At 44.6% G+C, this 26988-nt stretch overlaps 2 long non-coding RNA genes across 2 annotated transcripts; both read left to right on the forward strand.

Moving 5' to 3' along the window:
• The first annotated feature begins 12885 nt into the window (after positions 1 to 12885).
• On the forward strand, positions 12886 to 13713 carry LOC135970457 (uncharacterized). Its single transcript, XR_010586130.1, has 2 exons — positions 12886 to 13414; positions 13467 to 13713. It is a non-coding gene; the product is annotated as an uncharacterized lncRNA (long non-coding RNA).
• Positions 13714 to 14743: 1030 nt separating this feature from the next.
• Positions 14744 to 21735, forward strand: LOC135970458 (uncharacterized). Its single transcript, XR_010586131.1, has 2 exons — positions 14744 to 14919; positions 21584 to 21735. It is a non-coding gene; the product is annotated as an uncharacterized lncRNA (long non-coding RNA).
• Positions 21736 to 26988: the final 5253 nt, after the last annotated feature.

The following is a 26988-nucleotide window of genomic DNA, read 5'->3' on the forward strand; positions in this document are numbered from 1 at the left end:
TGGGAGGATCTTGAGCATAGGACTTGGAGTCCGGTCTGGGCACCGTGGTAAAACCCTGTCTCTACCAAAACAAAAAAGAAAAAACAAAAAAAAAATCAGCTGGGCATGGTGGCATGCACTTGTAGTCCCAGCCACTTGGGAGGCTCAGGTGGGAGGATGGCTTGAACCTGGGAGGTCAAGCCTTCATCGAGCTATGATCGCATCACTGCACTCCAGCCTGGGTGACAGAGTGAGATCCTATCTCAAAAAAAAAAAAAAAAAAATTGACTGTGTGTGGTGGCTTATACCTGTAATCTCAGCAATTTGGGAGGCCGAGGTGGGAGGATTGCCTGAGCCTAGGAGTTCAAGCCTAGCCTGGGTAACATGATGAGACCCTGTCTCTAAAAATAAAAATAATAAAAATAAAAATAAATAAAAAGATAAACGCAGAGATTGAGAGGATGCTTTCACAAGACACCAAAGATTGCTGGCAAACCACCAGAAGCTGGGAAAAAGCAATGGAACAGGTTCTCCCTCACAGCCTTTGAAAAGAAGTGCATTCAACAAGCGGAAGACTTTGGCCTGAGGCTGTCTCTAAGAGTTCCCACACAACGAGCCACAACCTAACTTAATAGTCCATTTTTGTAACAAATAGGTTTCAGCCAATCATAAGCAGCCAACAAATCACACCATCCCCAAACAAGGCAAATGCCTAGTTATAGCCAATCAGGTAATTTGTCTACGTTGCCCCCCTGCCTTTGGCCTATAAAAGCTCTGTTCACAAGGCTGGGTGGGGTTCTCTGAACCTCTTCTTTTTCAAAGGACTGCCCCATTCATGAATTATTCTTTGGTCAAGTAAATGCTGCTAAATTTAATGTGTCTAGAGTTTTCCTTTTGACAGAAGCAACTCTGCCAACACCTTTATTTTGGACTTCCAGTCTCTAGAACTTTGAGTTGGTAAATTTTTGTTGTTTAAGCCCCCCAATCTATGAATTTGTAATCAGTCTGAAATTTGCAATGCACTAGCAAAGTAACGCACTCTTCTGATTCCATGCTCTTTTCCGACGAGCACTTCAGTGGTTGCCCATGATATTGTTTTCTTCAGCTATTCTCTCTCTGAAATATTTAACACTTTTCTAAAATATTTTTTTTTTAGTACTGGTAACAGGCAAAAGAAGTTAAGGAAAAAATAAACACCCCATTTAATTTTAAGACTTAAAATTAAGTTTAGTTTTAGTTTTAGTTTAGTTTCTTTTTTTTGAAACTGAAAATGCAGATACTCTTTCTGAAACAATGTATTTGACAAATTTGCTCAGTGACTTTATTGGTGTTCTGCTGTTGAGGAGAATAACCTAGGGTCATTTATTCCTCAGTCCAGTCCCAGAGTTTCTATGGCCTGGAAGATTTGTGTCAAACTCTACCTAATAAAGAATGTGGGCCGGGCGCGGTGGCTCAAGCCTGTAATCCTAGCACTTTGGGAGGCCGAGACGGGTGGATCACGAGGTCAGGAGATCGAGACCATCCTGGCTAAAACGGTGAAACCCCGTCTCTACTAAAAAATACAAAAAAACTAGCCGGGTGAGGCGGCGGGCGCCTGTAGTCCCAGCTACTCGGGAGGCTGAGGCAGGAGAATGGCCTGAACCCGGGAGGCGGAGCTTGCAGTGAGCTGAGATCCGGCCACTGCACTCCAGCCTGGGCAACAGAGCAAGACTCCATCTCAAAAAAAAAAAAAAAAAAAAAAAAGAATGTGCTTGCTTGCTTTCCCTCCCTCCCTCCTTTCCTCTTTTCTTTCCTTCTTTCCTTCCCTTCCCTTTCTTTCCTTCCTTCCTTCCTTTCTTTCTCTTTCTTTCCTTCCTTCCTTCCTTCCTTCCTTCCTCCCTCCCTCTCTCTCTCTCTTTCTTTCTTTCTTTTCTTTCTTTCTTTCTCCTTCCTTCCTTCCTTCCTTCCTTCCTTCCTTTCTTTCTTTCTTTCTTTCTTTCTTTCTTTCTTTCTTTCTTTCTTTCTTTCTTTCTTTCTTTCTTTCTTTCTTTCTTTCTTTCTTTTTCTTTGTTTTTCTCTCTCTTTCTCTCTCTTTCTCTGTTTCTCTTTCTCACTTTCTTTCTTTTTCTCTCTCTCTCTTTCTTTCTTCCTTCCTTCCTTTCTTTCTTTCTTTCTTTCTTGCTTGCTTGCTTGCTTTCGCTTTCTTGCTTTTTTTTATTCTTTTTTCTTTTGTTTTGAGACAGAGTTTCTCTCTTGTTGCCCAGACTGGAGTGCAATGGCATGATCTCAGCTCACCCCAACATCTGTCTTCCGGGTTCAAGCAATTGTCCTGCCTCAGCCTCCCAAGTAGCTGGGATTACAGGCGTGTGCCACCATGCCCAGCTAATTTTTGTATTTTTAGTAGAGATGGGGTTTCTCCATGTTGGTCAACCTGGTCTCGAACTCCTGACCTCAGGTGATCTGCCTGCCTCAGCCTCCCAAAGTGCTGGGATTACAGGCGTGAGCCACCGGGACTGGTCAGAATATGCTCTTTTTCTTTGGCCTAAATATTCCACACACTTGGGAGCCCTGTCAGAAGGGCTGCCACAGCACCAGGGTGGCTGCTTTGGTGGAGCAGCTACTGAGGCATCCAACTTCTTTTGGGACCTCTTTTAAGGTCCACCCTCCTGGTTGTGTCTTTGGTCAGTGCTGACCACTCAGAAGCCACGTCAGAGAGAGCCCGGCTGCCCCCAGGGGTGGTGCTGGCTTGTGACTACCGCAGACTTAAGGGTTATCCTCAGCTTTGTAGGACCTGAAGCATAAGGTTGTCCACTTACTCAGAACTGTTCCAGCTGCATATCTTTTGCTCACAAAACTTTTCAGGGAAGGATCGTCAGCCTGCATGTCAAGAGCTGCGTATCTTCCCAGGGATGGGGGAACCCATGTTCCCAGCACCAGTGCTGCTTAGTGAGGGGGGAGTCAGAATAGAGGGAACTGGAATCCCATGACCACAGCTGCCCCTCGAAACCATGAAGTCCGCAGGAGGCTTGCTGAATTGAAGCTGTCGTACTCCATGCAGACGGCCTCCATATGTTGCCAAAGCTCTTTCAGACAGATTCAAATACAGTTAATTCAGCTCCACCTTTCCCTAGATTAACTGTATAGTTAACTGTATGAAATTGCCGTGCTTGTGGGTCAAAAACAGTCCAATATTGCAACTTCATGTAGTTCCACCTAGTAGTTTTCTTTTAAAACTTTCTTTTTTCCTTCCTGTCTTTCTTTTTTCCTTTTTTTTTCTTTTTCTTTTTTTGTTTTTTTTTTTGTTTTTTTTTTTTGAGACGGAGTCTCGCTTTGTCGCCCAGGCTGGAGTGCAGTGGCCGGATCTCAGCTCACTGCAAGCTCCGCTTCCCGGGTTTACGCCATTCTCCTGCCTCAGCCTCCCGAGTAGCTGGGACTACAGGCGCCCGCCACCTCGCCCGGCTAGTTTTTTGTATTTTTAGTAGAGACGGGGTTTCACCATGTTAGCCAGGATGGTCTCGATCTCCTGACCTTGTGATCCGCCCATCTCGGCCTCCCAAAGTGCTGGGATTACAGGCTTGAGCCACCGCGCCCGGCCTTCTTTTTCTTTTTTGAGATGGGTTGTACTCTGTCACCCAGGCTAGGATGCCATGGCGACATCAGGGCTCACTGTAGCCTCGACCTCCTGGGCTCAAGTGATCCTTCCACCTGAGCCTCCCAAGGTGCTGGGATTACAAGCATGAGCCACTATGCTCAGGCTCTTTTTACATTTTCTTTTCTTTTTTTTTTTTTTTGGAAACAGAGTCTCACTCTGTTGCCCAGGCTGGAGTACAGTGGCACGATCTCAGCTCACTGCAACCTCTGTGTCTCAGGTTCAAGTGATTCTCATGCATCAGCCTTCCTAGTAGCTGGGATTACAGGTGCACACCACCCTGCCTGGCTAATTTTCATATTTTTAGTAGAGATAGGGTTTTGCAATGTTGGCCGTGCTGATCTCAAACTCCTGACATCAAGTGATCTGCCTGCCACAGCCTCTCAAAGTGCTGGGATTACATACGTGAGCCACCATGCTCGGCTCTTTTTAAATTTTCAGTTTTCAGTTTTAAACTTCTAAAAAGCAAAAGGTTGCAAAAATAGTATTAAGAGGTCACATGCACTCATCACTGAGCCTCTGCAATGGGGACATCTTGTGTAATATTATACACTGATCAAAACCAGGAAACTGGTATTGGCATCATACAGCTAATTAGTTTACAGATCTTGCAATGAACTGGTTTACAGGCTTTGCTTAGATTTTTATCAAACGAATGGCTTTTGGGGGTTACCTCCTAGTGACTATCTTTTACAGTCTGTTTATTTTACAGATAATAGATCACTTATTTTGTTTTTAAGTTTTTGCAGATATTGTGTTCTCAAGATAAAAATTCAAATGATATAATTGTGTATAAAATAGAACGCGAGAGCTTCCTTCCCGTCTTTTCTCTCTCTCTGTAGAAGTAGCTACCTTTGGAAAACTGATGTAAATCTCTCTTTGCTTTTTCCTATGGATATACACACACAAACACACGCGCAATTTCTTTTACAAAAACAATCATATTTTATAAACTTTATCTTACTATGTTATGAACAAATTAATTGCAACTGTACCACGATTTTTGTTTTTTTTTGTTTTTTTTACCATTTTCTTTTATTTGATTCACTGAGTGAAAGATCACGTTCTGAGAGTGATTTACTCTGCCCTGGGGAGTGAGTCTTGAGTGCTCTCCTTTAATCCAGCCTGCATGATGCAGACCACAGTGTCTTCCTGGCGGGATATTCTGTCTCTTTGTCACTTCAAATTCCCAAATTGATCACATCGTTCTCCACCAGAGCCCAGATTTCTGCAGCTGGGCTGCTCTGCTCCACTCCACTCACTCTCTCCATCGCAGTCAGCCAGGTTTGCTGACCCATCTATGATCTTCTTGGAAACTCAGCACATTTACCATTTAGGATTTCTCATTTGTCAGACCTGCATCTCTCCCAATATTGTTTAACTTGGGACACGGTTATTAAATCTCTGTGGACTTCTGTTTTCTCATCTGTAAGAGGATCACCTGCAGGGCGATAGGGTCTAGAGCAGGAGGAGGCACACTTTTTCTGTAAAGATCCAGGGAAGCAGGCCAGGTGCAGTGGCTCACACCTGTAATCCCAGTACTTTAGGAAGCTGAGGCAAGAGGATCACTTGAGACCAGGGGTTTGGGGCCAGCCTGGGTAATATAGTGAGATCCCATTTCTACTTTAAAAAAAAAAAAAAGTAAAAGGTCCAGGAAGTAAACACTTTAGACTTTGCTGGCCATATGGTTTTTACTGCAGCCAATCAGCTCTGCCATTGTTGTGCAAGAGTAGCCACACACGATAGGTAAATAAATAGACAGGGCCGCATTCCAACAAAAGTTTATTTGTGGATATTGAAATCTGAATTTCATATTGTTTTCATGCATCACAAATTATTATCCTTTTTTTCTCAACTGTTTAAAAATGTAAAGAACATTTTGACTCACAGGTAGTACAAAAACAAAGGTGGTGGGCATGACTTAGCTCATGGGCTGTAGTTTGCCAATGCCCTGGTCTAGTAGGAAGCACCTAGACTTTGGGGTCAGATAAACTAGGATTTCAATAGCTTTTGTTATCTATCTTTTGTCACCTGCTAACTGTGTGACCTTGAGCAGGTTATATAAGCCTCTTAAACTTCAGACCTGGAAGGGTTGCTATAAGCATTAGAGATAACCTGTGTAAAGTCTGTGACATGCAGAGGGCACTCAGTAAGTGCGAGTTCCTTTTCCACTTGCCTGAGGATAGTTCCAAAACTAGAATTCAGTCACCCAGAGCACAAAGTCCATTTCCGTTGTAAAGCCTTTTGGGGTGAAGACGACTGAGAGGTGTGTATACACTGGTTTAAACATACTCTGCAGATCCCTTGCGTTAATTGCAAGTGTACACATGTGTGCATAGAGATTTTATGTTTACACACAGATTCCATGCCTCTCCATGGCGACAGAGAGCAAGTGACCGCTCACAAGGGGTCCTGAATTTTATATTGTACCGGAGATGCCTCCAATTTATTAATTTCTCAATCTTTTATAACTTTATAGCAATTCGTGGCATGCTACTTAAATCAAGAAGTTTCAATAAAATAAAAAAACCAATATGCATTATATATTCTATAAAAGAGACACTTCAGTAACTCAAAAATCTATGTTCTCCAAGTGCCCCACTACAAAGGGTTATAGCCCTTGGATGAAGCATCTTTCTAGTCCTCTTCTGAACATATCCACTTTCCTGTTCAGACAGGCCCCATGCTGGGACATTTCAATTCACTGTAGAATTTAAAGTGACTTACATGTTGTTGTAGTCCATTTTGTGCTGCTATAAAAGAACACCTGAGACTCGGTAATTGATAAAGAAGAGACATTTATTTCTCACAGTTCTGGAGGCTGGGAAGTCCAAGATCAAGGCTCCAGCATCTGGCGAGGGCTGTTTTCTGCTTCCAAGATGGCACTTGCTGTGTCCTCTGGAGGAGAGGGATCTGTGTCCTTACATAGCAGAAGAGCAGGAAGGAATGAACCCACTTCTGAAAGCCCATTTTGGAAGGGCACTAATTCATTCATGAGGGCAGAGTCCTTGTGACCTGAAGAGCTCTTCAGAGGCCCCACCTCCCAACACCGTTGCATTGGGGATTAAGTTTCCAACATATGAATTTTGGGAAACACATTCATAACATAGCACACATATTGTTTCATTTGACGCCTAGAACTGGTTTTATTAGCATCTTTTTGTGTGATGGAACAGGCTCAGGGAGGTTAAAATGATTACCAACAGCACACAGCTGTAGGAGGAATTAGAATGCAGGCCCCAGACTCTTGGTCTAGTCCTCTGGCCAATGTGTGGCCTTCTGCCAACACTGCTTCTAACTATTATATTTGGTCCATTTCACCTCCGTATTATCTAGTTTTTGAAGATATGGTCTGTATCTTTTTTGCATTACGTGAGAGATTCTAGACAGTTTTACCTAATGCAGTTTTCAATTAGTATTCAGCAAATACAGATGCTTCTCTACTTACAATGAGGTTATGTGTGGATAAGCTCATCCTAAGTTGAAAATATTGTACATTTTGTTTTGTTGTTTTCTGAGACAGGGTCTGGCTCTGTTGCCCAGGCTGGAGTGCAGTGACATGATCTTGGCTCACTGCAGCCTCCACCTCCCAGGCTCAGGTGATCCTCCCACCTCAGCCTCCTGAGTAGCTGGCACTGTAGGCACGTACCACCATACCTGGTTAAGTTTTATATTTTTTTGTAGAGACAGGGTTTCACTATGTTGTCCAGGCTGGTCTTGAACTCCTGAGCTCAAGTGACCTGCCTCAGCCTCCCAAAGTGCTGGGATTACAGACGTGATCCAGTGTGACTGGCGAAAATATTGAACCTTTTGACTTATGGTATTTTCAGTTTCGGATGGGGTTATCAGACGTGTCCCCATATGCTGAGGTGTGTAGAGAATACCCACTGCTTCTGCACCCATTGTAAAGTAAAAAATCGTAAGTGGAACTGTTGCAAGTCAGGAACTGGCTGTAGTCATTTCTTCATTCACACATTCAGCAGCTGTCCCCGGGTCATTGCCCTTCAGTTAGTCATTTGTAAGCATTTGCTGGGTGCTTCCGTGAGCTCAGGGAAGAGATCACAAACGCTGTAGAGGATGTGCAGGAGGTTTTCCAATGTGGCTGGTTTTCCAACATGAGGCAAGAGCCCCAGCATTGGACAGACTCAGGCCCAGGTCTCAAAGCTGGTTAAAATCAGGTCTGAAGTTCCTTAACCTCTACAGCTCTTGTTTCCTCACTTGTAAAGGGGAGAAATGAATATCTACTTCATAATAATTTTGTAAGAACACAAGTGCTTGGTTTCCAAACAGTGCTGACGAAATAGTAGCTATTATCACTCATAAGCAATGAATACCGTATTAGGCAGGATAGGGTAGGTTGTACGGGGTTCCCCATCTCAGTGTCTTACCACGTTATCCCTCATATATTGATGCCCTGTGACCATTGTGGATGCGCTGAGGCTCCGCTCCAAGTCGTCTTCCCTTGGGACTCATGCTGACTGAAAGGTCGTATCTGGAACACCAGAGAGAAGCCAAGGAGAGAGAGAGCTTGGCAGAACCCACACTGGCTGTTGGAGCCCAGGGTGACCTGCGTTACTTCTCCTCACCTTTTGTGGGCCAAAGCAAGTCACATGGCCAAGCCTGACAGGACTGGGAAGAGAAAATAGAATTCTCTCCTGGCAAAGGCAGTGAATATTTTGGAACACTGTTACAGTTTACCACAATATAGATGCAAAATAACCGGTAGAGACTACCAGAAGGTGTAGTACAGAAGAGAGATGCAAATATGGAATAAACAGCAACATTGAGTGGGCTTTTAGACTTAATTGCTTCCAGAACAAACAATTTTTTTAATTAAAATTTTTTTTTGGCTGGGCATGGTGGCTCACGCCTATAATCCCAGCACTTTGGGAGGCCAAAGGGAAGGATCCTTTGAGCCCAGGAGTTCAAGACCAGCCTGGGCAAGATGGCGAGATCCCATCTCTATTTTATTCTAATTAAATAATAATAATAAAACATAAATTCATTTTTTTGAGACAAAGTCTTGCCTTATCACCCAGGTGGGAGTGCAGTGGTGTGATCATAGCTCACTGCAGCCTCTAACTCCTGGGTTCAAGTGATCCTTTCATCTCAGCCTCCCAGGTAGTTGGGACTGTAGGCATGGAGCACCATGCCCGGCTAAGTTTTTAACTTTTTTTCTAGAGATGGGGTCTCATTATGTTGCCCAAGCTGATCTTGAACTCCTGGCCTCAAGCAATCCTCCCACCTTGGCCTCCCAAAGTGTTGGGATTACAGGTGTTAGCCACCGTGCCCTGCTGAGAACAAACGATTCTTTAAGAATTTTCTGAGAAAGGCTTGTCATGCTCACTCTCGTCAGACTTACATAAAATCAAAGATTACTGTCCATGCACTCCAACAGTTGTCAAATACACAGAGTTCCAGGACAGCCAAGCTTCTGTTTGTCTTCCTCAAGGCTTTCCGAGACAAACATCAATCAAGTCAAATAACTTCTTGTCATTCAACCTAGGTTTTTAAAATGCATTTGGAGAAATCAATAGCATTTTGGAGACTCATTAATTTGAATGTGAGGGCACACACACACACACACACACACACACACAGTTTTCAACCTTTTGGATCCTGTATCAGTCAGGGTCTTTTAGTTACAAACAACAGAATCCATGCTAGGAAAAAAAAGTCTAGTAATAACAATTAAGTAGCTCAGAAAATTTCCAGGAGAGCTTTGTTCTTAAAAACAATAGCTGAATTACATTGATCCCATTGTTAGATTGTTCCAGTAGAATACTGACTGCTGCCAACACTGGGTGTGAGGCACTGCTGTGAGAACCTCTGCCAAGTTACCCTTGAAAGGTAGACATCTCCCTTCCTTGTGCTCTGCCACCTTGCCAGAATAGATTCTGGGTGACTTCCTACGTTTTTGAAAAAACATCTTTTTTATTTTTAAAAATAATCTTTTCCGGGTCAAAATCACATGAATTCACCACCTTAACCAAGTGATCATCTCCAATCTGAGAAAATTTCATATTGCACATGTGATAATGTGATCCATTATGACATACGCAGCATCACCTGTGACATTCTTTTATCAGAAGGCACTAATATCTGGTGGTCTTTATTTTTTTGATGATAGCAGCTCTGGGCAATCATTGCCTAGACCCATTAATTCCTTGGCAGTTACAAAATGGTGATATTGTAATTGTGCCATTTCTTTTAAAACAAAAACTTCTTATTTTATTTTATTTTTATTTTTTTTAGAGACAGGGTCTTGCTGTCACCCATGCTAGAGTGCAGTGGTACAAACATAGCTTACTGTAGCCTCAATATTTTGGTCCAAGAGATCCTTCCACCTCAGCCTTCTGAGTGGCTGAAACTACAGGTGAGTGCCACCACGCCTGGCTAATTAAAACATGTTTTTTAGTAGAGATGAAGTCTTGCTGTGTGGCCCAGGTTGGTCTCAAACTCCTGAGCTCAAGCAGTCCTTCTGCCTCAGCCTCCCAAAGTGCTGAGATTACAGGCATGAGCCACTGTGCCCAGCCTGTTTACATTTTTTTTTTTTTTTTGGAAATTGGAATAGTTTAATAAAGACACTCTTCCCCTTAGCTATTTTTAGTTACAGGTTAGTCAGGTTATAATAGAAAGGCAAGATAAATGGTTCTTTCCCTTTATTAGTTCTCAAGTTCATGAAAGTTGGTTCTGTATCACCCTGTCATCCTTTAAAGGTGGCCAGTTCATTTTTTTTAAAAAAGAAAATCAATATGACTTCATGTATTAAAACGTATTTGAGCTTCAGTCATTTGTAGTTCCCCTTCCTTCCTTCCTTCCTCCCTCCCTCCCTCCCTCCTTCCTTCCTCCCTCCCTCCCTCCCTCCCTCCCTCCTTCCTTCCTTCCTTCCTTCCTTCCTTCCTCCCTCCTTCCCTCCCTTCCTCCCTCCTTCCCTCCCTTCCTCCCTCCTTCCCTCCCTCCCTCCCCCCTCCCTTCCTTCCTTCCTTCCTTCCTTCCTTCCTTCCTTCCTTCCTTCCTTCCTTCCTTCCTTCCTTCCTTCCTTCCTTCCTTCCTTCCTTCCTTCCTTCCCTCCCTCCTTTCTTGACAGTCTTGCTCTGTCACCCAGGCTGGAGTGCAGTGGCATGATCTCGGCTCACCACAACTTCTGCCTCCTGGGTTCAAGTGATTCTTCTGCCTCAGCCTCCCAAGTAGCTGGGATTACAGGCAAGCACCACCATGCCCAGCTACTTTTCTTATATTTTTAATAGAGATAGGGTTTTGCCGTGTTGGCCAGGCTGGTCTTGAACTCCTGACCTCAAGTGATCTGCCCGCCTTCGCCTCCCTAACTGCTGGGATTACAGGCGTGAGCCACCGTGCCCAGCCTTAGTTGTAGTTCATTTTTGAGGCTCAAATTGTTCTATCTTTTTCTAGTGGAAACCACTTAAATTTGGTTCTTGAGTTCTTTTGACATGACTTTTGTGGTCTTTATTTTCTGTTTGTTTTTTGAGACGGAGTCTCGCTGTATCGCCAGGCTAGAGTAAAGTAGCACAATTTTGGCTCACTGCAACCTCTGCCTCCTGGGTTCAAGCGATCCTCTTGCCTCAGCCTCCCAAGTAGCTAGGATTACAGGCCCGTGCCACCACGCCCAGCTAATTTTTTGAATTTTTAGTAGAAATGGATGGTCTCAGTCTCTTGACCTCATGATCTGCTTGCCTCAGCCTCCCAAAGTGCTGGGATTACATGCATGAGCTGCTGCGCCTGGGCTGTGGTCTTTATTTTTAAGAATTATTTTTATTTCAAAAATATTATTTAGAGACAGGGTCTTGCTCTGTCCCCAGGTTGGAGTGCAGTGGGTGGTCAGAGCTTACTGCATCCTTGACCTCCTGATCTCAAGGGATCTTCCCACCTCAGCCTCTCCAGTAGCTGGGACTACATGAGCACACACCACGACCAGCTAATTTTTGCATTTTTTAGCAGAGATGGAGTTTTACCATGTTGGCCAGGTTGGTCTCGATCTCCTGACCTCAGGTGATCTGCCCATCTAATTTTTTTTTTTTTGTAGAGATGGTGTCTTACCAGATTGCTAAAGCTGATGTTGAACTCCTGGGCTGAAGCAATCCTCCCACCTGGGCCTCCCACAGTGCTGGGATTACAGGCATTAGCCACTGAACCCAGCTCTTGGTGGTCTTTAATGGTTTCCTCACTATCTGGTATGACAAAAAGTTTCAGGCTGATTGGTATGTATACACATGTATGTGTGTATACATACATGTGTATATGTGTGCATATATACACAATTATATATATTTTAAGGTGAAAGATTAAAGAATGCATGGGTTTATACCAGTATTTCCAATTCAGATCTAGATTAAGTGTTTAACTTTTGCCTTTTCTGTATTAAATCTAAGAATCTTTTCTTTTGTACTGAAAATCTTTGTCCTCAAAAATACATGGGGGCTGGGAGCAGTGGATCACCGCTGTAATCCCAGCACTTTGGGAGGCCGAGGCAGGCGGATCACTGAATGAGGTCAGGCATTTGAGACCAGCCTGGTAAAAATGGTGAAACCCTGTCTCTACCAAAGATACAAAAATTAGCTGGGCATGGTACATGTTTGTATCCCAGCTACTTGGGAGGCTGAGGCAGGAGAATCGCTTGAAGCCACAAGGCAGAGGTTGCAGTGAGCCAAGATTGAGCCTGTAATCCCAGCACTTGGAGACACCAAAATGAGAGCATCACTGGAGCCCAGGGGTTCGAGACCAGCCTGGGCAACATAGGGAAACCCCATCTCCCCATCTCCACAAAATAATTTTAAAATTAGCCAGACATGGTAGCAGGTGCCTATGGTCCCAACTGCATGAGGAGGCTAAGGCAGGAGGATCACTTGAGCCCAGGAGGTCGGCTGCAATGAGGCGTGTTCATGCCACTGCACTCCAGCCTGGGTGACAGAGCAAGCCCTATCTCACACAAACACACACACGCACAAAGTCAAAGAGAAAGAAAAATAAATAGAATATGAGGCCGGGCATGGTGGCTCACACCTGTAATCCCAGCACTTTGGGAGGCCGAGGCTGCTTTTGAACTCCTGACCTCATGATCTGCCCGCCTTGGCCTCCCAAAGAGCTGGGATTACAGGCGTGGGCCACCACGCCCGGCCTTTCAGCTATTTTCATGTAGCATTTAAAAATGTGCTAGTTTCGTTTCCCAAGATTTCCTGATTCTCTTCTTCTTGCTCACTTTTAACTGGACTCTTTCCTCTGTCCTTTTTTAAAAAATTCCACTCCCAGAAGTGTCTCAACGGGGAGTCCTGTCCTGAAAGGGAGCCTGACTTGCTGGTTTCTCGAGTTTACAGGAGCAGGATTTCTGCAGACCCATTGATCCTTACTGAAAGCCTCTTACACTCACCTACTCAGCGAAAGCCCTTCCAGTTCAGCTGCTGTTTCCAGATGGCCTCACCGAGCTCTCCGTTAAATACCACGGCTACTTTCAGGTTCTCCAGTTTTCAGACCCACTGGAACACCCTTTTGTGTTGCTCTGCTTCCTCCCACAGAGACGATGCAGCTGATGTGACTACCGGTGCTGTATCCTCATGAGCTTGTATTTTGGGGTCTGTGGGGAAAGTGTTTTGATCTGATTTTGTTGTAATTGTTCACGGTATCTTGGTTTTGCTTTCCAGTTGCTTTATCTGTTTTTGTTTGTTTGTCTGTTTTGTGGGGATTCAGAGAGATGAACAAACTGCCCCTGCCTCCATCGTCTCCGAATTTCTCTGTCCACATTATTCCTGTTTGGAACGTTTTGTAACACAACTGGAAACATAAGGCATGCAGGTGTATCTGATTGGTAAGGCATGCAGGCGTATCTGATTGGTAAGGCATGCAGGTGTATCTGATTGGTAAGGCATGCAGGTGTATCTGATTGGTAAGGCATGCAGGTGTATCTGATTGGTAAGGTATGCAGGTAAATCTGATTGGTTCAGGTTAAAAACGCATGTTTTTGCCCTCGTTGCAGAGGAAGGAGGCCGGTTTCCACCTTGGGAAAGCGGGGCTCGTAGATTTGGAAATGCCCTAACATGGAAGGAGATTGAAAATGCATGACAATAAAAAATAAAAAAATTTAAAAAAGAAAATGCATGACATATATCCACTACGGATCTATCTGCCCAGGTTTGACTTTTGCACACATAAACCAGGTTGATGCCTTTGTAGTGTCATTTGAAGGGCCTCAAAGTTTCCAACTGCCTAAAATATTTGTCCTAAACTTCCCAGAGATGAGGGACGACAGAGTTACTCCTAGGATAAAGATATTATCTATTAAAGATTCCAAATTTCATTTTATTAATGAAATTATGATATTTAGGAGGTTAGGTTGGTTTATCTGATCAGAGGACTGGGAAGCCAGTTAAATGTTCATCTCATAAGCTAGTCTTTGTGACAACTGGTTTTTGGATTGACTTGAGCCTCATAAATCAGCTGTGTGTATACACAGAACTTTTGACTCTAGAGATTAACAGAAGCACCTTGAGTTGACTCTTGTACTGTAGAAATCTGGAATATTTCTGCGGACTGAGGACGAACCAGTTTGCTCTCTTAGGACCCTGCATGTTGTAGTTCTGGTCATCTTTCTTGTTTGTGCTAGTACTGCAGTTCAATTAATTTTGGCCCTTCCTTGGCATATCCCAACATGTTTAGCTTCCCCACTGGCCTGCCACAGAGGTCCTAACGTGCTTTGGATAAACTCTTACAGCTTATAAATCAAGACATTTAGGAAAATACATTTAAAATCTGTATTTATCTGCCAGTTAACTAAAGCACACAAGGACATTTAAAATCTGTATTTGTCTGCCAGTTAACTGAAGCACACAAGGTTTCTTTAATCCTTTCATCATAATGGCCTAAGTTCATAGGGATTAAATAAGCATCCTGGAGATGAAATCAACAAGTTTTCAATGTACGACATCTATCTAATCCCTTTCAGTAGATGGACCACTCATTTCTGCACCAGCCAAGGTTTCCTGGTAGAACATGTTATTTATAGCACCACATACATGTGCCTCCCAGTACCATGTGGGCAATGAAACATGATGAATGCAAGTTCATTCTTGGGTGAGAGAGGCTTCCTTTAACATTGCCTTGTTTCCTGTTTTGCTGCTATATTTACAAAAAGTGTCCGAAGCATGTCATTTTATGAGTGCCTAGTCTGAAAATGTTTTTCACCAAGACAAGCCAGGACTACCACTGACTGTCTTCTAAGGACCTGTTGCTTCCCTGCCGTGGAGATCACTATTGCTTCTGAGAGCAGGTGGAGCTGAGCAGTGGATGAAAAATCCTATCAGGTATTGAGCTCCTAGTACATGAGTCAGGTTCACTGTATACACGTGCTTACCTTTAATTCTCCCTAGAACATCACGAAACAAATATTATTAGCTTCACTTAACAGAGGAGCACGTTAAAGCCTGGAGAAATGAAACTGTGTGAGCTCACACACCTGGCGAGTGACAGAAGCAAATTCAAATCCAGCTCTAGCTGATTCCTAAGTCCAGACTCTAAATGGCTACATTACCCTGGGTCTCAGAGCCGAAAGGCAGGGACAGCTTCGTGGGCAATGCACCGGTTCCTGCACTTAGAACATCTCGGTGTTTGGTTTAAGGCTCTACTATCACAGTCTTGAAATTCTTTTTTGTTGTCATTGAGACGGGGTTTCACCATGTTGCCCAGGCTGGTCTCAATCTCCTGGGGTCAAGCGATCCGCCTGCTTCAGCCTCCCAAAGTGCTGGGATTACAGATGTGAGCCACCATGTCCCTGGCTACCTTTTTTTTTTTTTTTTTTTAAAGGAGACTTTGCATTTGTATTTTGCAGTGAGCCCCAGAAATGATGCAGCACTAACTAAACCACTGACGTTTTCACTTACTAAATGCCCATGGCTCTTTCTATGGTGGTGCTGACTGTGTTCAACCTCCCAGACCTCAAGAGGCAGGCTGAGCAGCTCTGCTACGTGATGAAGGGTGTTTCCTGAGCAGGAGGAAGATGACCATGGGGCAAGAAGGAGGTTGGAAGGAATTCCTGCAGGTGCTAGCTTCACCCCGCTCCTGGCCTACACCTCTTTCTCTCCAGCTGTGCTTCCTTTCCCCCCAACTCTGCTTGCCCTCACCATACTGGAGTATATAAGGTGTGGAGTAAGAATTCTGGAATTGGGACCCAGTTATCCTGGTTCCTGAGCTCATGCTGTCCGCACTAAGGATACCTCTGGACAGAGAGGTGTGCTTCAGACTTCCGAATGTCTTAGCGATGTTGAATTAGCCCAGATTCACACCCCCTACATGCAACATTTTGTGTTCTGCCTGGACTCCTTTGCACTTGGGAGGATGTCTAGCCCAGAACTCTATTCTGAACTCCAGACATTTATTTCTGGAAACCAACTGGACAAATGTTCCTGGAAGTTCTGCAGGCACCTCAGGCACATTGTCCCCTCTCTAGCAACTTGCCATGATCTCGGTTAAAGGGTCACCTCTGGGCCAAACGCCTCAGCTGAGTGTCTTAAAATTGTCTTAGCTCTTTCCTGTCTCTTATTTTCAATATCACCAAATCTCACTGAATCCTGTGGACTTCTTCTTCTTCTTTTTTCCCGGAAAAGCTGGATCCCTTAGACTTCTGCCTTTGTGTGTCCCTTGGGCACGTCTGTTGGCTTCCACAGCTGTGGAACTGGTCTCTTTGCCCTACATTCTCTTCTTCCAGGCCATGCTCCACCCCACTGCGGAGTTATCCATTGATAAGACAATCCTGACCATTCATTCTCCTGCTCAAAACCTCCATAAAATCTCCATGGGCTCCCTGTTTGCCACAGGACAAAGTCCAAACACCTTGTGCCATCTGGCCGCATTCTGCCTTCGCAGCTTCATCTCCTTTCGTTTTCCTACTGTACTCCACGCATCAGCGTTTCCCAATACACGTACCCTTGAAGCCTCTCTGTGCGTGTGCTATTTCAGCCTGGAATCCGCCATGTTGCCCTGCTCCATCCGCTTAGTTACATATGCATTCTCCAAGACTCAGCTCCAACACTGGCAGTGCCTGGACGTTTTCCCAGACTCCCACCCACCCACCTCCTGACCTCTTTTTACTCATTGCCTATCACACTATCCTGTAAGCATGGGGTCAAGTGTCTATCTGTCCTCGGTTGGATCATGGTTCTTCACGTTTGTATTCCCAGTGACTAGCATGATGCCAGGCACACAGAAGGGGTGAATGAAATGTGTGTGTAACGTTTGGAATGACTATATAGTTCTTAAAAGTTATTTTGATTTTTGGATTTTCAGACAGATAATTGACACCTGCAGTACTTTTAAATCAGAAAAAATGCTGTCAGTAGATGCATTTCAAAATGTTTATATATATATATATGTGTGTGTGTGTGTGTGTGTATATATATATATATATTTATTTATTTTTTTGAGATAGGGTCTGGCTCTATATCCCAGGCTAGAGTGTAACAGTGTAATTTTGGCTCACTGCAACCTTGCCTCCAGGCTTAAGCGATCCTCCCACCCTCAGCCTCCCGAGTTGCTGGGACTGCAGACGTGCACCACCACACCTGGCTGATTTTTGTATTGTTTGTAGAGACAGGGTTTCGCCACGTTGCCCAGCCTGATCTCAGACTCTTGTGCTCAAGCGATTTGCCCACCTCGGCCTCCCAAAGTGCTGGGATTATAGGCGTGAGCCACTGTGCCCAGACAGTGAAACTGTTTTTAAATGGTGTGTAATTAATAGACAATAAAATGGCTGAGCACAGTGGCTCACGCCTATAATCTCAGCACTTTCGGAGGCCAAGGCTGGTGGATCACTTGAGACCAGGAGTTCGAGACCAGCCTGGCCAACACAGTGAAACCCTACCTCCACTAAAAATACAAAAAAAAAAAAAAAAAAAAGCTGGACATGGTGGTGGGCGCCTATAGTCCCAGCAACTCAGGAGGCTGAGGCAGGAGAATCGCTTGAACCCGGGAGGTGAAAATTGCAGTGACCTGAGATCACGTCACTGCACTCCAGCCTGGGTGACAGAGCAAGACTCCATCTCAAAAAATCGAAAACAAAATACCATAGACAATAAAACGCACAGACCTCGTGTTTAGTTTGATACGTTTTGCAAATTGGCATGCACCTGTGTGACCACCACAAGCAAGACAGAATGCTTCCGTCATTTTATTTTATTTTGAGACAGGGTCTTGCTTTGTCACCCAGGTTGGAATGCAGTGGTGGGCTCATAGCTTCCTACAGTCTCCAACTCTTGGCCTCAAGGGATCCTCCCACCTTAGTCTCCCAAGGGGCTGAGACTAGCAGTGTGCACCACCATGCTCAGCTGCTTCTGCCATTTTAGAAATTCTTTGCATGTCACCTTTCCAGTCGAATCCTTCATGCCCTCCAGAATGGCTCACTTTCTGCTTTCTGCCATCACAAGTTAGTTTTGCCTGTTCTAGAATTTCATGCCAATGGAATCATACAGTATAAATTCTTTTACGTTTGCCCCTTCCCCCCGCATCACAATGTTTTTGAGATGGTTCTGCTTAGCAATGGTTTGTTCCTTTTTGCTGCTGAGTAGTTCATTGTATCAACGCACCACAGTTCACTCACCCATTCTCCCAGGATGAGTGGGTGTGTGGGTGAGTGAGGGAGGGGTCTCGAACATCTGTAAGGCATAAGCCATCCTGCAAACTTGGAGGATGGATCAGTGAGAGTGGAACAGTCTGTCTGGCTCTGATCTTGGACCCTCGAGGTCCAGGTAAACAGGTCTATGGTAAACGGCCCCAGACCGATCTGTTCTTTCTGTTATATTTGTCTTCTCCATTGCCTGATGGTTAATACACCTTTCTTCTCAGAGTGCCTGTGATGGCACTTCTCGTGCTAATTTTTGGCATCTGTGTTGCAATGGAAGACAGATCACAAAACGTTTTAGAATCATGATCCGAGGCATGGTCTAAGAGCGGCTCTTGCATGAGGACTGTAATGTGGATTTGGCCTCCTCCGAGGCCTTTTCTTCCCTTCGTATTGTGAGTTTCTCAGCTTATGTTCCCATGGCTGAAATGGCTCCTGGATGGCACCCTCTAGGCAGTTTGGGTGTCTGAGCTCTGACTTCCTGCTGCTCTGAACACAGGCCTCCCATGCCTACCAGCCGGCTTGCTTCTCTCTCTGCCTGCCCCAGGCTGCACGCCCTCCATGCCCAGCCCGTTCTCCTTTTGCTTAGCATCTTCAGCACTGACCTCAGTCTCCTGCTTCTATATTGAAACTTATTCATGTCCCTGAGCCCAACCTGGTGTTCCAGACCCTGACCTCAGCTTTGCTCTCATGACTCATGGCATAACCCTTCTTGGCATGGATACCTCGTCAAAGTGGAACTCTACACAGGGCCAAGGTGTGAGGACCGGAACTGACCAGCCGCACCTTGGCTCATCACACCCGCCCATCACCCCTCCTGATGCGGCAAAGTACTGGCTCTGCACACTCACACAAAGGGAATCCCTTAACCCTCACAGGGGAGCTCTGAGGCTCGTGATAGAATCCCTGCTTTAGGACAAATGCAGGAAGAAGTGCAGAAAAATGAAGTGACTTAAGAAGAAACCCCCACCCCCAAAAGCCATGCACTTCACAATGCTTAACAGGTATCCCATCATGGAACTGGGTGACCAACTGTCCCCATTTGCCTGGGACTCTGCCAGTTTTACCACCTGAAGTTCTGCTGAGAAACCCCCTCCAATTCTGTACAAACTAGGATCGTTAGCCTAAAACTTAAAGACAACTTTGAAAAACACAGCCTATTTTAATTAGAAGACCCTCTTGCATTTAGTTTGTCCGTTGAAACAATGATATTGTCATCTCGAAGTGCGTGTATTAACCCAAAGGAGGTAAATGTTTAAAAAGTACAGCTTGCGTAGAGTATGCCTGTCCATAGTATCCACCAGCTGCATGTCTATTTGTCAGAGCATCAGGGTTTGGACTAGGCTGGATTGCGAAGGGGTCAGGGCCTGCCTCCCCAGAGAGTCCAGTAACTCATATGTTCCTGTCTGGAATTTAACACACTGTCAAATCACTACTGCTTCGGGCACTGTGTTCCTAGAACGTATGTAATACACAATACTGCACTATGGGGGGGGCGTTTACTCCATCTCCCCATACTCAGGAAGTGCCAGCTTGCAGGATCTCTTTATTTTGGAAAATCTCCTAGAAGAAAGCCAAAACAAAAACAAGGAACACTTTCCATTCTTCTTGCACAGGAACGCATGCCCTGGGCGAGGGAGACGTGGCCTTCTGGCTTTCAGACGGCAGAGATTTGTAGCTCTTTGCTTCATGTTTTTTCAGCCTTGGGAGAAGGATGTTGCAATATCACCAAGATTTAGGCTGTTATCAATAAAACGATTTTCTTCTCCATAGATATGTAAGGTTTGGGGAAGACTTATTTGTTACATTTTTATGATTTTATTTTATATTTTTTCTTTTTCTTGTTTTGTTTTGTCTTTTCTATTTTATTTATTTATTTTTTCAATTTTCTATTTTCTGGGGAAGACTTTTAAAAACAAATCTGGGCCGGGCTTGGTGGCTTACACCAGTAATTCCAGCACTTTGGGAGGCCAAGGCAGATGGATCACTTGAGCCCAGGAGTTTGAGACCAGCCTGGGCAACAAGGTGAAACTCCGCCTCTACAAAAAATACAAAAAATGAATGAGGCATGGTAGTGGGCACCTGTCGTCCCAGCTACTTGGGAAGCTGAGGCAGGAGGATCACTTGAGCCCAGGAGGTTGAGGCTGCAGTGAGCTGAGATTGCGCCACTGCACTCCAGCCTGGGCGACAGAGCGAGACTTCATCTCAAAACAAAACAAAAAACCCCAAACAAACAGAAAATCTGGAACTACAGTGGCAAGCAGAGAAAGTGCAGAACAGAATCAGACTTAGGTGCGAGCAGGGATGACTGAAATCCATGAAACTGAACCACTCTCTAGGCAGAAAGGGATTTGTGTTCAAGCAAGTGGTAGACACATCTCAGAAGAGGGTAACTCATCATGGGCTATGAGGCCTTGGGGGAGCAGGGGTCACCTAACTTCTCTACAGAAGGGAAGCTGTATATGAGAGAAGGCAAGAAGCCAGGGAAGTGTGGCATTGTGGATGCATGGGCACAGGCGCTTGTGTTTCTGACTCCCAAGGCCTCCCGCTTTTGTACTCCCCGGGTGATGTGTCACGCAAGTACTAAGTACGTTATATATGATTTTACTGGAACCAGTGACTTTTTAATTTTTGTGAAGGATCTTGGAGTCCCACAGACCTGGATTTGATTTCTTGCTCTGCTACTTAAAAGTTTCGTGGCCGGTTGCGGTGGCTCAAGCCTGTAATCCCAGCACTTTGGGAGGCCGAGGTGGGCGGATCACGAGGTCAGGAGATGGAGACCATCCTGGCTAACACGGTGAAACCCTGTCTCTACTAAAAAATATAAAAAACTAGCCGGGCGAGGTGGCGGGCGCCTGTAGTCCCAGCTACTCGGGAGGCTGAGGCAGGAGAATGGCGTGAACCCGGGAGGCGGAGCTTGCAGTGAGCTGAGATCCGGCCACTGCACTCCAGCCTCGGCGACAGAGCAAGACTCCGTCTCAAAAAAAAAAAAAAAAGTTTCGTATCCCTGGTGAGTTGTGGAATCCTCTGGCCCTTGGATTCCTCCTCTGTATAATGGGGCAATGCGTGCTTGTCTATCTCCAGATGTGTTGCAAGGAAAAGAAATGAAATATGAGAGTGTTTTGAAAACTGTAAACTGCAAGGTAAATAGTGCAGCAAGTTGTTATGGATTGGATTGGGTTTCCCCAAAGTTCCTGTGCTGAAGCTCCAGCCCCCAATGTGACTGTATTTGGAGGCGGGCTTTAAAAAAGATAATTATGATTAAATGAGATAAGAAGGGTGGGGCCCTAATCTGACAGAATTTGCGTCTTTATAAGAAGAGGAGACACCAGTAATCTCTCTCTGCACAATCACAGAGGAAAGACCACGTGAGGATGCAGTGAGAAGACAGCCTAGCCCTCTGCAGGCCAGGAAGAGAGGTCTCACCAGGAACCAGCCCTGCTGGCACCTTGATCTTGGACCTTCAGCCTCCAAACTGTGAAAAAATAAATATCTGCTGTTTAAGTCACCCAGCCTGTGGTCTTCTGTTCTGGCAGCCCTAGCTGCCAGACTGATAAACAAGTTAACTAACAATTACAAGTTACATAGCAATTCAAAGCTTGCCAAATACTTTCTTTGTGCAACTTCTTTTAAAAATTGTTATGTTTTGTTAAAGGGGTAACAAAATACTTTCAGGTAGCATGTAAAAATCTATTTTCTTTTTAAAAACTTAAAAAAATTTTTTTTGTAGAGACTGGAAGTGGTGGGGGGTGGGTGCCGGGGGTCAGGGCAGCAATTCCTACTATGTTGCCCAGGCTGATCTCAAACTTCTGGGTTCAAGTGATCCTCCTGCCTTGGCCTCCCAAAGTGTTGGGATTATAGGCATGAGCTACCACACCTGGATTAAATCTATTTTAATTAAGTGCATACATTTCTTGCATCATGAAGTGCTATTGAGAATGGGTTTGCATTCTATAAAGCAGGTGGAAATGTTTGACGATTAAGTAGTGCAGCTAAAAGTGCAGTACACTAGGTATTCCTTGGGAGAAGCTCCTTGTGCTGTTTTCCCTAAATCTCCTTATCTGTGCTTCCCTGCATATTGCTAGTACTTCTGGGGTTGATATAATTTTTTTTCCAGCTGTGATAAACGGTGTGCAATGCTGCTTCAAGACAAGAGGCTACAATTTTGTGGAAGGACTTCCAGAAACATGAATTCCTCCTTCCATGCCCTGACTTCTTGGATTAGTGAATCACAGACACAGTCGTTGTGCTTTGGTACCAGCTTTTTGGTCCCAGCTGTTTACACGAATTTACCTTTCCTCCCTTCCTCTTTGTGCTCTACTGACACTTTTCCTTTTGCTGCACATAAACTCCTTCCTCTCCCTTATAGTTTTAGTAAGAACCATGGGCAACTGGAGGTGAGGGACCATCTCCTGTCCCCAGATTTCAGAAGGTCCTGGGAGAGGTAGGAAGAAAGGGTCACCTTTGTCCTACCAGTGAGATACATCAGGTACTTACACACTTTGGCTTATATCCACACCGTTGGGGTTATGAGTTCAGTCTTGGAAAACAAGGTCTCTTCAAGCCCTTTCTTTCTCCCTTATGAAATGTGTTAATCTTGTCCAGCTGGGGTAAATTCCCATCCTCCAAAGCCTTTGAGCATCTCCCTGTTGCCTATGAGAGTGTCGGTTTTTAAGGTCCGGGTAGGAAGGATCAGGGCCTGAGTGGCCCCAGGCATTAAGGGTTTCGAGGGTGGGATTATCCCCAGGGGGGGCTCTGCTTTTCTTTTCCTTTATTATAGTAAAATATACATAAAATTTACCATTTCAACTATTCTTCCAACTCAGTGGCATTAAATGCATTCATGTTGTCCTGCCACTATCACCACCATTCATCTCTAGGACTTCTTCATCTTCCCAAACCGAAACTCTGTCCCCATTAAACAATTGCTTCCCATTTTTCCCTCCCTCCAGCCCCTGGCAACCACCATTCTATTTTCTGTCTCTAGGAATTTGATGAACGTAGGTGCCTTGTGTGAGTGGAAGGACATTCGTCCTTTGGTGTCTGGCTTATTTCACTGCACATAATGTCTTCGAGATGCATGCGTGCTGTAGCATGGGTCCACATGTCCTTCCTTGTTAAGGCTGAATCATATTCCATGGTGTGGATGGACCACATTTTCTTCATCCATTCACCTGCCGATGGACACCTGGTTTGGGTCCATCTTTTGGCTATTGCCAGTAGTGCTGCTGTGAACATAGGTGTACAAGCATCTGTTCAAATCTCTGCTTTCAAATTCCCTTGGGTGTACACCCAGAGGAGAATTGCTGAGTCATATGGTAATTCTCTGTTTAACTTTTTGAGGAACCCTCACACTGGTTTCCACAGAGGCTGGGCCATTTTACATTCCCACCCACAATGGTAGGCACCTTTTTAATATGTGTGGCAATTTACTGGGCACCTTCAGCTGCTCAATTAAAGCTATAGGGAAACAGCAGGAACAGTATCTAAAATGTGCAATGGCCATATATAATGGGATATGTGCCAAACAAAAATCTATTTTCTTCAAGTTTTCTCATCCAAACAGTTTTACGTTTAGGATTCATTTTGAACTTTTTTTTTTTTTTTAAAAGACAGGGTCTCACTCTGTTGCTCAGGTTGGAGTGCAGTGGCACAATCATGGCTCAGTGCAGTCTCAACCTCCTGGGCTCAAGTGATCCTCCCACTTCAGCCTCCTGAGTAGATGAAACTATAGGCATGCGCCACTATGCCCAGCTAACTTTTGTGTATATACTTTTTTTTTTTGTAGATATGGTATTTCGCTGTGTTGCCCAGGCTGGTCTCAAACTCTGGGCTCAAGAGATCCTCCCACCTCAGCCTCCCAAAATGTGGGGATTACAGGAGTGAGGCACTGTGACTGTGTCCATTTTGAACTTCAATACATAGAAATATTTGACCAAAGAGAAACCAAACTCTCCCTGCTCTATTGAAAGTGATCTTCTAACAGATAAATTCCTTGGACCAGACTTGTGGCTTTCTGTGCAAATGTGACATGGCAGTTATATATTCAATAACGAAGGTAATTTCCTCACTTACTCCATGTGTTTGTTGAGCTTGTTAAGAAAAATTATTCCTTAATCTCCCTTTGCTTTGAAATCAAATAAATATATACTTATTTTTCAAGTTAAAATTCTTACAACAAACTGTGCAGGCATCTGGAAAGTAGTATGTAAAGGTGCTCAGTAAGTGTCTGAGAATGGAACAGATTCTTTTTTTTTTTTTTTTAAGACAGAATCTTACTCTGTCACCCAGGCTGGAGGGCAGTGGCATGATCTTGGCTCACTGTGACCTCTGCCTTCTGGGTTAAAGCAATTCTCCTGCCTCAGCCTCCTGAGTAGCTGGGATTACAGGCACATTCCACCATGCCCAGGTAATTTTTTGTAGTTTTAGTAGAGATGGGGTTTCATGATGTTGGCCAGGCTGGTCTTGAACTCTTGAGCTCAAGCCATCTGCTCGCCTCAGTCTCCCAAAGTGCTAGGATTAACAAGCATGAGCCACCTTGCCTGGCCTAGGAACAGATTCTTTCTGATTAGGTTTTGGAAACAGTGGTACATCATCTCCTCTCTTCCCCTAAAGTTCTGGGGTAGAAGAAAGGGAGAATTTAGTTCCATGTGGTTGTTTTAGAGAGATTTTTAAAGTGTGACTGATGTTGTGCTTGCCAGTGACAAGCAGAACACTTTTTAAAAATTGATTGATTGATGGACCGGGCGCGGTGGCTCACGCCTGTAATCCCAGCACTTTGGGAGGCTGAGGCGGGCGGATCACGAGGTCAGGAGATCAAGACCATCCTGGCTAACAGGGTGAAACCCCATCTCTACTAAAAAATATAAAAAACTAGCCGGGCGAGGTGGCGGGCGCCTGTAGTCCCAGCTACTCGGGAGGCTGAGGCAGGAGAATGGCGTGAACCTGGGAGGCAGAGCTTGCAGTGAGCCGAGATTGCACCACTGCACTCCAGCCTGGGCAACAGAGTGAGACTCCGTCTCAAGAAAATAAAAAAATAAAATAAAATAAAAGTTGATTGATGGATACAGAGTCTTGCTCTGTTGCGCAGGCTGGAGTGCAGTGGCATGATCACAGCTCACTGCAGCTTTAGACTACTGGGCTCAATGGATCCTCTTACCTCAGCCTCCTGAGTAGCTGGGACTACAGGTGCACATGACCACCGCCAGCTAATTTTTTGTAGAGTTGGGATTTTACTGTGTTGCCTAGGCTGGTCTCAAATTTCTGGACTCAAGTGAACTGCCCACCTCAGCCTCCCAAAGTGTGGGATTACAGGTGTGAGCCACCGCACCTAGTCAGAACACTTGTTTTTGAAGTGACCCTCCGCTTGGTTCCAGGTGATTCCGTCACACGGCGCTGACTACGTTGTATTTATCAAGGGAAGCTGAGAGGCTTAAAAAAAAAGCTGATGATGCACAAGAAAGCCCTGTGCCACACACAATGGGCTGTGTGCAGGTGCTGTATATTTCTCTACTAGCAGTGGTGAAGCCAGAACAAGGTTCTTGCTATAGGAGCTTCCTGCTCCTGACCCTTTACTGCCCTGGTCCTCCCACGAGAAAGAATGCCACTTCCAATGATAACTTTGGCTCACTTGGTGAATCTGCCTTCAGCCTGAGGTTTCTTATTTGTCTTTTTGATAATGGTACTTAAGGAGCCACCAAGGAGGTTAGGCCCAGTCTAATTTGGGGACTAAAAGACAAGGGTTGAGGAGTCTTTCGCAACTCTGTATCTACTACTATGGAACTTGGTCTCAAATCAAAAAAAGAAACTGGAACCAGAAGAATCTAAAATAGGTTGTGTTCCAGGATTATATGGAGCAACCTAATTTGGACTAGAAATGGTGGAGAGGAAGTTCATGGCCTTGACCTGCAGAACTGTAGGCACTTCCCCTTTGGTCAATAGGCACCAACTTCGCACCATATCACATTAGGGCAATCATCCAGGAAAGATTTTTAAGTTCAAGAACTTCTAGGTAACTCTCCTGTACTTTGTGTTTCAGCATCTTCTTCTTATACTCACTGGCTATGGAGACATGAGTTGTGCAAAGCCCTGGCCACTGTTGTCACTTCGTTGTCCTCTTTTTGACGCCTTTTAAATAATGACTCCTCATTTCATCCTCAGTATATTTTTCACCCCATCTAATTGTGTCTGAATTCTGAAAGAGCAATGCATCAATTAAGAGTGCATTTAACTGCAAGTAATAGAAAAAACCCAACTATAGTTCCTGCATCAAATTAGGGTTTCTTTTTTTCCCACTTAAAAAGAAGTATGAAGGGGGCAGACCAGAGCTGGCACATCTATTCCACGTAACCCCCAGGGATTGGGGTCTTTCTGCTGTTTCATTTTGCCATTCTCGGTCCATTGGCTTTCATCATAATCTCTTCAGGGTCACCAGATAGCTGCTGTGCCTCCAGGTATCACATCTGAATTCCAAAGAGGAAGAAAGGGGCAGGCAGAAGCGGAGTGTGGACGTAGGTTAGGAGAAACCAGGAGAGACAGCCTTGCAAAATGCTGTAGTAATCATTTCTTTAGATGAGTAAAAACATTTATTAATTTATTCCACAGACATTTAAAAACTACCTACTATGAGCAGTGTTAAGTTCTAAAGATACAGAGATAATAATTATAAGGTACCCCTCGGCACATGATGGTTTGTCTAGACTTTACGTCCATCATCTCATTCTCGTGAGCATGAAACTCATTTCCAAAACGCAGGGCACAC

The sequence above is a fragment of the Macaca fascicularis genome, chromosome 4, assembly GCF_037993035.2.
Source record: "Macaca fascicularis isolate 582-1 chromosome 4, T2T-MFA8v1.1".
Taxonomy (NCBI): Eukaryota; Metazoa; Chordata; class Mammalia; order Primates; family Cercopithecidae; genus Macaca; species Macaca fascicularis.